Source organism: Apium graveolens, chromosome 1 (assembly GCF_009905375.1).
Source record: "Apium graveolens cultivar Ventura chromosome 1, ASM990537v1, whole genome shotgun sequence".
In the NCBI taxonomy this organism is placed as follows: domain Eukaryota; kingdom Viridiplantae; phylum Streptophyta; class Magnoliopsida; order Apiales; family Apiaceae; genus Apium; species Apium graveolens.
The window spans coordinates 7,356,412-7,365,719 of NC_133647.1; the positions used below are offsets into that span (position 1 = coordinate 7,356,412).

Genomic DNA, 9,308 nt, shown 5'->3' on the forward strand with positions numbered 1-9,308 from the left:
GTCGAGGAGAAAGTTGAAGAAGAGATCTTAGTTGAGAAAGAAGAAGAGGTTCTTATTGTAACGGGAGAACCAGAAGCAAATCCAAAGGCTTTGATGGACTACTCTCAACCGAAGATCAATGATATTCAGTATATCATTGTTCGACCAGCCATCTCAGCTAATACCTTTAAGATCAAGTCAAGAACGATTCAGATGATACAGAACTCAGTTCAGTTTGGGGGTTCTCCGACAGAAGACCCCAACATGCATATCAGAGATTTCATCAAGATATGTGACACTTTCAAGTTCAATAGAGTTTCTGAAGATGCTATTAAGTTGATGCTTTTCCCATTCTCTCTGCGGGATAAAGCTAAGTGCTGGTTACATTCTCTACCACCAGGGTCTATCACCAAATCGGAGGATCTTGCTCATAAATTCTTAACTAAATTCTTTCCTATGGCGAAGACTGCTGCAATCAGAAATGCACTTACTCAATTTGCTCAGCAATCTGGAGATTCTTTATGTGAGGCCTTGGATCGTTATAAGGAGATACTTAAGAAGTGCCCTCATCATGGGATGCCTGACTGGATGATCATTAACTGTTTCTAAAATGGATTGGGTGCTACTTCTAGACCCATACTTGATGTATCATCAGGAGGAGCCTTGTGGGCTAAAAGCTACGATGAAGCTTATGAATTGATTGAACTGATGGCTGCAAATGAATACCAGAATCCTACTCAGAGACTATCTCAGGGCAAGGTAGCAGGAATTGTGGAATTAGATACAACTAGTGCTATAGATGCTCAGCTTAAGGCTTTGACAATGAAGGTGGATTCTTTGGTTAATTATAGAGTTAATCAGATTACTGGTGTCTGTGAGCTTTGTGCTGGTGCCCATGAGACGGAGCAGTGTGCTATTTCTAGTGAATCATCTCAGTTCGTGAGCAACTTCCAGAGGTTGCAGCAACCTGTGCTAGCCACCTATCATCCTAACAACCTCAATCATCCTAACTTTAGTTGGAGCAACACTCAGAATGCGGTTCAGCAGTATCCGGCAAAGCTGTACAACCCTCATGGTTTCCAGCAACCGCAATATGCACCAAGACAACAACTCCAGCGGTAACAATCTAATGAAAAATCTGAATTGGAAGAGTTGAGGCTCATGTGCAAGAGCCAAGCGGTTTCTATCAAGACCTTGGAAAATCAAATTGGGCAAATTATCAATGCCTTGCTAAATCGTCAACCTGGTACACTCCCTAGTGACACTGAAGTACCGGGAAAGAGGGAAGCTAAGGAGCAGGTAAAGGCAATTATATTGAGGTTTGGGAAGGTTGCGAATCCCGAACACTCTCAAGTTTCGGATGAAGAAGCTATAGCTGAAGAAGAAGTACATAAGGAAGCTAAAGTGGAACCAAGGAAGACTACTATTGAACACACTCCTCCTGAGGGTAATATAGGGGAGAAACAGATCTATCCTCCACCTCCCTTTCCTAAGAGACTACAGAAGAAAAAGCTGGATAAGCAATTTGAGAAGTTTCTGGAGGGGTTTAAGAAACTTCATATCAATATACCTTTCGCTGAAGCTCTTGAACAGATCCCTAGTTATGCGAAGTTTATGAAAGGTATAATTTCTCGGAAGTGAAGCTTGATGCCTTAGAGACAGTTGCTCTCACGGAGGAATGCAGTGCTGTGCTGCAACAGAAGTTACCTCCGTAGCTTAAAGATCCTGGAAGCTTCACTATCCCTTGTACCATTGGAAAAGTGTCATTTGACAAATGCTTATGTGACTTGGGAGCTAGCATCAATCTGATATCTTTGTCAATCTTCAAGAAGTTAGACTTACCTGATCCAAAGCCTACTTATATGACCTTGCAGTTGGCCGATCGTTTTATTACATATCCACGAGGTATTGTTGAGGATGTTTTGGTCAAGGTGGATAAACTCATCTTTCCTACTGATTTTGTAATTCTTGATTTCGAGAAGGATAAGAAGATTCCCATAATTTTGGAAAGACCTTTCTTGGATCTAGGCCGAACCTTAATAGATGTGCAGAAGGGTGAGCTCACCATGCGAGTTCTGAATTAAGATGTAACATTTAATGTGTTCAATGCCATGAAATTCCCTACGGAAAATGAGGAGTGCTTAAAGGTGGAGTTGGTCAATTCTGTGATTACTTCAGAATTTGATCAATTGCTAAGGTCTGATGCCTTAAAAAGGCATTGTTGGGGAATTCCGATAGTGAAGATGATGAAGGTGATGAGCAGTTGCAATATCTGAATGCTTCTCCCTGGAAGCGGAAGATGGATATGCCTTTTGAATCTCTTGGAATTGAGGAGCTGAACATATCTCCAAAGTGCCTCAAGCCATCTATTGAGGAAACTCCTACACTTGAGCTTAAACCACTGCCTGAACACTTAAGGTATGCTTTTTTAGGTGATACATCTACCTTGCCTGTGATTATTGCATCTAACCTTTCAGGTAGTGATGAGGAAAAACTCTTAATAATTCTGAGAGAGTTCAAATCGACAATTAGATGGATGATAGCAGATATTAAGGGAATCGGCCCTTCCTATTGCATGCATAAAATTCTGCTAGAGGAAGGTAGCAAGCCTACTGTTGAGCAACAAAGAAGGCTCAATCCGATCATGAAAAAAGTTGTGAAGAAGGAAATTCTCAAATGGATGGATGCAGGGATCATCTATCCTATTTCTGACAGTTCTTGGGTGAGTCCAGTTCAGTGTGTACCAAAGAAAGGAGGTATCACCGTTGTTGTTAATGAGAAGAATGAGCTCATTCCTACTCGAATAATCACGAGGTGGAGAGTTTGTATAGACTACAGGAAGCTGAACAAGGCCACGAGAAATGATCACTTCCCTCTGCCTTTTATTGATCATATGCTTGACAGGTTGGCTGGGCATGAGTACTACTATCTTCTGGATGCCTATTCGGGCTATAATCAGATTTGCATTACCCCGGAAGATCAGTAAAAGACTACTTTCACTTGTCTATTTGGTACTTTCGCCTTTAGAAGAGTTTCTTTCGATCTGTGTGAAGCACCGACCACATTTCAGAGATGCATGATGGCTATTTTTTCTGACATGATTGGTCGGAATGTGGAGGTGTTCATGGACGACTTCTCTGTGTTTGGAGATTCATTTGAGGAGTGCTTGCAAAATCTTGGCGACTTTCTTAAAAGGTGTGTTGAGACCAATCTGGTTCTCAACTGGGAGAAATGTCACTTTATGGTGACAAGGCATTATTCTTGGTCACAAGGTCTCTAATAAGGGTCTTGAGGTGGACAAAGCCAAGGTGGGGGTCACCGAAAATCTTCCTCCACCAATTTCTGTTAAGGGAGTTCGCAGCTTTCTTGGTCATGCGGGTTTCTATAGGCGGTTCATCAAGGACATCTCAAAAATCTCTAAACCTTTGTGCAATCTTCTGGAGAAGGATGTCCCGTTCAAGTTTGATGACGAGTGCCTAGGTGCTTTTGAGTTCTTGAAGAAAAGTTTGATCACGGCACTTGTCATAACTGCACCTGATTGGAATGAACCTTTTGAGATGATGTGCGATGTAAGTGACTATGCAGTTGGATCAGTTCTTGGGTAGAGAAAGAACAACATATTTCATGTGATCTACTATGCTAGTAAGACCTTAAATGGTGCTCAACTGAATTATACTACTACTGAGAAAGAACTTTTGGTCATTATCTACAGTTTTGAGAAGTTTCGATCTTATTTGCTTGGGACGAAGGTGACAGTTTTCACTGATCACACTGCAATTCGATATCTCATCTCGAAGAAGGACTCGGCGCCTAGATTGATTAGATGGGTTCTTTTGCTTCAGGAGTTTGAATTAGAGATCAAGTACAGAAAGGGAACTGAGAATCAAGTCGCTGATCATCTCTCTCATTTCGAAGATCCAAGTGCAACTTCACAGGATAAAACATTGATAAATGAGTCTTTTCCCGATGAGCAGTTGTTTGGAGTGCAAGAGGAAGAACCGTGGTTTGCAGACATTGCGAACTACCTTGTGAGTAATATCATGCCTCCAGACTTGTCGTACGCTCAAAGGAAGAGGTTTCTTCATGAGGTGAAGTGGTACATGTGGGATGAACCATATCTGTTTAGGCAAGGAGATGACCAAATCATCAGGAGATGTATTCCGTACAGCGAAACGGGGGGGATCTTGCGAGACTATTATTCAAATGTTTATGAAGGCCACTATGGTGGAGAGAAGACAATAGCTCGTGTCGTTCAAGCGGGATTCTTCTGGCCTACATTATTTAAGGATACGCATCACTTTGTTTTGAAATATGATCGATGCCAGCGTGTGGGTAATATGTCCAAAAGGGATGGGATGCCTCTTAATGTGCTTCTCGAGATTAAAGTCTTCAATGTTTGGGGAATCGACTTCATGGGGTCGTTTATCTCATCTTACAATAATCAGTATATCTTGATGGCGGTTGATTATGTGCCGAAATGGGTTGAAGTTAAGGCATTGCCGACAAATGATGCGAAGGTAGTGCTTAATTTTCTTCATAAGCAGATATTCACACAATTTGGTACTCCAAGAGTCATAATCAGTAACGAGGGATCGCATTTTTACAATCGCAAGTTCACTGCCATGATGCAAAGGTATAATGTGAATCATCGCATTGCTACAACCTACCATCCTCAGACCAATGGTCAAGCTGAGGTGTCTAATAGGGAGATCAAGCGTATTCTAGAGAAAGTTGTGTGTCCATCAAGGAAGGATTGGTCTTTGAAGCTTGATGAAGCTGTTTGGGCATAAAGAACAGCATACAAGACTTCATTAGGAATGTCGCCGTTTCATTTGGTTTATGGTAAGGGGTGTCATTTGCCTGTGGAGCTCGAGCATAAAGCGTATTAGGCTTTAAAGAAGTTGAATCTTAATTTGGATGCAGCTGGTAAGAAGAGAATGCTTCAATTGAATGAACTCGACGAATTTCGGCTTCAAGCGTATTAAAATAACAAAATATATAAGGAAAAAGTCAAGAGGTGGCACGATAGGAGTCTAGTGCTCAAGTCATTTGTGCCGAGACAACAAGTGTTATTATTTAACCCTCGTCTCCATCTTTTTCCTGGAAAATTGAAGTCGATATGGTTCAGGCCTTTCATAATCAAAACTGTGTTTCCACATGGAGCGATGGAAATTTTTGAGAATGATCCAGGCCAAACATTCAAGGTAAATGGTTAGAGGTTGAAGCACTACTATGGGGATACGGCAAATCATGAGGTGGTTAGTGCCGTTTTATTGTCTACTTGATCTCGAGATTCTATGTCAAGCTAACGATATAAACCAAACGCTTCTTGGGAGGCAACCCAAATTTATTGTACATTAGTAGATAGAGGAAGCAGAAAGAAAAGAGAAAAACATAAAAAAAATCAGAAAAACAGGAAAAAAAATCAGGGCCAACTACAGTAGCACGGCGTGCCCGCGCTATAGAGCGGGGCGGCCGCGCTGAAATTCCAGAAACTGCTAAGGTTAAGAACGAAAAGGCTATTGAATGAAGTATTTAATGAAGTTAGAATCCCATATTTGTGTCATATAGTATTCAATTCTCTTTAATCTCTTAGTTTATGTTCTTAGGATAATCTCTTAGTTAATTGTAGTTATAAACAACCTCAAAGTGTTATTCATCTTAACATTGGATAATAACGATACCGGTGTTGCATAAATACATTTATTAAAATTAACCTAAATCAATCCATGTGGGAACGAACTAGAATTTATTCTATATTACTTGCAATCACGTATACTTGCATGAATATTAGCGTGTGTTTCAGCCCTAACATGCGTATAATATTATAACGTCTATAGTGCATCAAGTAGAGATCTTAGAGAGCTGTAATTATTTTCACTGTTTACTTGTTGTGTGCGGGACAAGTTTTGAGAGTTAGCGTTTATAGTTTGTGTCGCCGGCATGCAAGTAGAGGAGGGTACCTGCTCTTGATTAAAAAGTTATGCATGATTTTTATCAAGAGACAATGGAATGGATAGATCTGTAAAAGTTGGCATACCATGCTGTGAGAGCCAATCTTGAAGTTCATCAGAAGCAAGGGGATCAATGCTGTGAGGAGAAGAGGCATTAAAGGAAAATTAACTTCGTAAAAAATAACATGCCGAGAGATATAGACCCAACCAGTAGAAATATGAAGACAACGATATCCCTTGTGTTTATCACTGTAATCCATAAATATACAAGGAAGTGAACGAGGTTCAAGATTATCCTTTATATAAAATCAAAGATAAGGATAGCACTAGCAGCCAAAAGTGCGTAAAAAATCATAAGTAGGTTGCTTCTTGTAAAGCGGATAGTATGGTGTTTGCATATTCAGAGAAGGTGAAGGAAGGCAATTGATAAGATATATCGAAGTGAAGAAAGTTTCAACCCAATATTTAATAGGCACTGAAGCATGCAACATCATTGCATGACCGAGTTTAACCACATGCTGATGTTTGCGTTCGGCTATGCTCTTCTGTTCTGGTGAACCTGGACATGATAACTGATGTATAATGCCTTTTTTCCTAATGTGATTGATGAATTCCTGCTTACAAAATTCACCACCTTGATCTGAATGAAAAATTTGGATCTCTTTCTGAAATTATTTCTCAACCATAGCTTGAAAATTTAAAAATATTCGGTAAAAATCCGACTTGTGCTTGAGAGGATAAATCCATAAAAAATGAGAAAAATCATCAACAAAAATTACATAATAACAAAAACCTTGATTAGATAAAATGGGAGCTGGACCCCAGAGATCACAGTGGATCTTTACAAGCAGCGCATTTGCCCTATTACTAGAAGGAAAGAAAGGAAGCTTAGAGCTTTCACTTAAAGCACAACTTTTACATAGACTATTAGTCTTTTTATTGACTGAAATAAATTTATTCTGCTAAAAATAATTTAAAATTATAGTTTAAGGATGTCCTAGTCGTCCATGCCAAGTATCTGCATCTACCACATGAAATTAGTTTGAATAGAATGCTTTAGCAGGAACTGTGTCTAGGACATACATACCATCCTTTTTACTCCCCGATGCCATAACCTGATTCGTCTTTAGGTCCTTAATAACAAAACCATGATCATCAAATATAGCACAACAAGGATAATCTTTGGTAAGTTGAGGAATAAATATAAAGTTTTTCTTTATATTAGGAACAACAAACGCATCATGCAGAGATAATTGTGAATGCCTAAGAAAAATATTTGCCTGGCCAGTATGTGTGATGGCTAATTTTTCACCATTGTCAACCATAACAAAATCATAGCCATTATAATTCCTTAGATTAGATAAAGTACCTGGATTATCAGTAATATGCGCTGTTACTGCAGAATCAGGATGCCAGATTTCATCATCAGGTGGAGTAATATAAAGTGCGGCTAATGCTTCAGGCACATGAGAATCCTGATAGCTATTATCGAAGCGATGACAATATTTAAGAGCTTCGTGACCCCTCTTCTTGCAAATCTGACATTGTACAGTAGCATGAGAGTTCAGAAAACCTCGACCTCGTGAATTGAATGATGAACCAGAACCACGCTTAAAGTGACTGCGTGAAGTGGAACGTTCACCGACAAATGCAAGATGGGATTTGGATGCTCAGACAAAGAAGATACACGGATCAGTTCATGACTATGCAATAGGGGAATTAAATCATTATACGTCGGAACATGAGGCTTAAGCATAACTGTAGAAAAAGATTCATACCGTGGGCCAAGACCGTTTAAAAGCCAAAATACATTTTTTTGATCAGGTACGGGTTTTTCAATGGCATTAAGGTGATCACAAGTTAATTTGAAATCTCGGATGTGCTCATCAAGTGAAGCATACTCCTTTTTCTTTTGTTGAATTTTGAGAAGTAATTCAAACTCATGAGCCTTAGAATCTTGTGAATAGGTATTAGATAATGCTTTCCAGACTTCGGATGAAGTGGTAATATTAGTGTGTGTGCCCTAGAGACAACACTATTATGTTTATGTTATGAGACATTTGGATTATTAATTATGAAAATATGGAATATTCTTTAGTTATTTATCAAATCTTTATTTTTTGCGCTAAAATGTTAGATTAATAAATGTCCTTGGAATATGATATGTAAATCTATATCTCTAAGTACGTGAATTAGAAATGAGATTATGTGTGACTCCCTCCAAACTCGGGTCAGAAGTTTGGGGTTCACAACACGCACACACAATATAAACCTGTATATAAAATATTATATGCACTGACCCTTCTTTACACAACCACGGATCGTAACAGGTTAAATTATGAAAGCAAGCCACAACCTTAACTTTTATTATATCGTACCAAATCCCAACTAGATTAACTTACAACTGATAATGAAATTATTCTTACAAACTTGCATAACTCAAAACTACAATATAAAGCTCCTGCTAGCTCAATCCAACTCAACCCGGAATCCTAGCTCGCACACTGGACCGGGAATTCTCGCTACCAACAATTTCCTTTTAATCTAGAATAACATAAACAGATTGTCAAGAGTGAGCTAACTAGCTCAACAAGTCATAAAAGCAATAACTGAAGTTAATTAACGATGAATTGAAATGATTTAGAGAAATCAAGTTCCTTGTCAAACAATCATTAGAATTGGATATTCATTTTAAATTTTAAAACCAAGGTTAGGCTATGATCAGTCACACACTTGTTAGGGATTCGAGCATAAATACGCAAAGGAAAAAGAAAAAATTTTGAATCCCTACCGCAGAATCTATGTATAATGAACATATAATTACGGAGAATAGATGTTTACCTAAAGAGATTTACGATTATGGATGTCAAAAGGAGATCCTAGCTTTAACAGAACACCACGTACCCCGCCTTGACGATCTACGCCGTAGAGGTATCTACACGAAAGCTGATACGGAGGAGACATGTACTAGCACCAATAACGGACCTGTTTTCCCCTCTCTCTCTCACACCTTTAGCTGCTAGGGTTTTATGTTTTTATCTAATAAAAACATAACCCTAATTTTAGCCTTAAGGATGTTTATATAGAGAGGCCAAAAACAGTCCTAACCCTAATCTAAGTTAGAGTTTATTAAAATCTGAAATTCTACTTATTTAATAATTAATTTTAACTCAATTACTAAATAACAACTAAATTTTGGATTTAATAATATACAAATTCGATATTCATTTATCCCATTAATTAAGTCCAACTTAATTAATAATAAATAATTCAAATTTCCCTTTTTAATTGGAATCCAAATTTGAATTAAATATTCCTCCATGCTTTCTTTGTGCGACCCTATAGGTTATTATTACATTGGAAATAATTTAAATA

General features: G+C 38.5%; 1 non-coding gene across 1 annotated transcript; it reads right to left on the reverse strand.

Moving 5' to 3' along the window:
• Positions 1 to 450: 450 nt before the first annotated feature.
• On the reverse strand, positions 451 to 557 carry LOC141681418 (small nucleolar RNA R71). Its single transcript, XR_012558859.1, has one exon. It is a non-coding gene; the product is annotated as a small nucleolar RNA R71 (small nucleolar RNA).
• Positions 558 to 9,308: the final 8,751 nt, after the last annotated feature.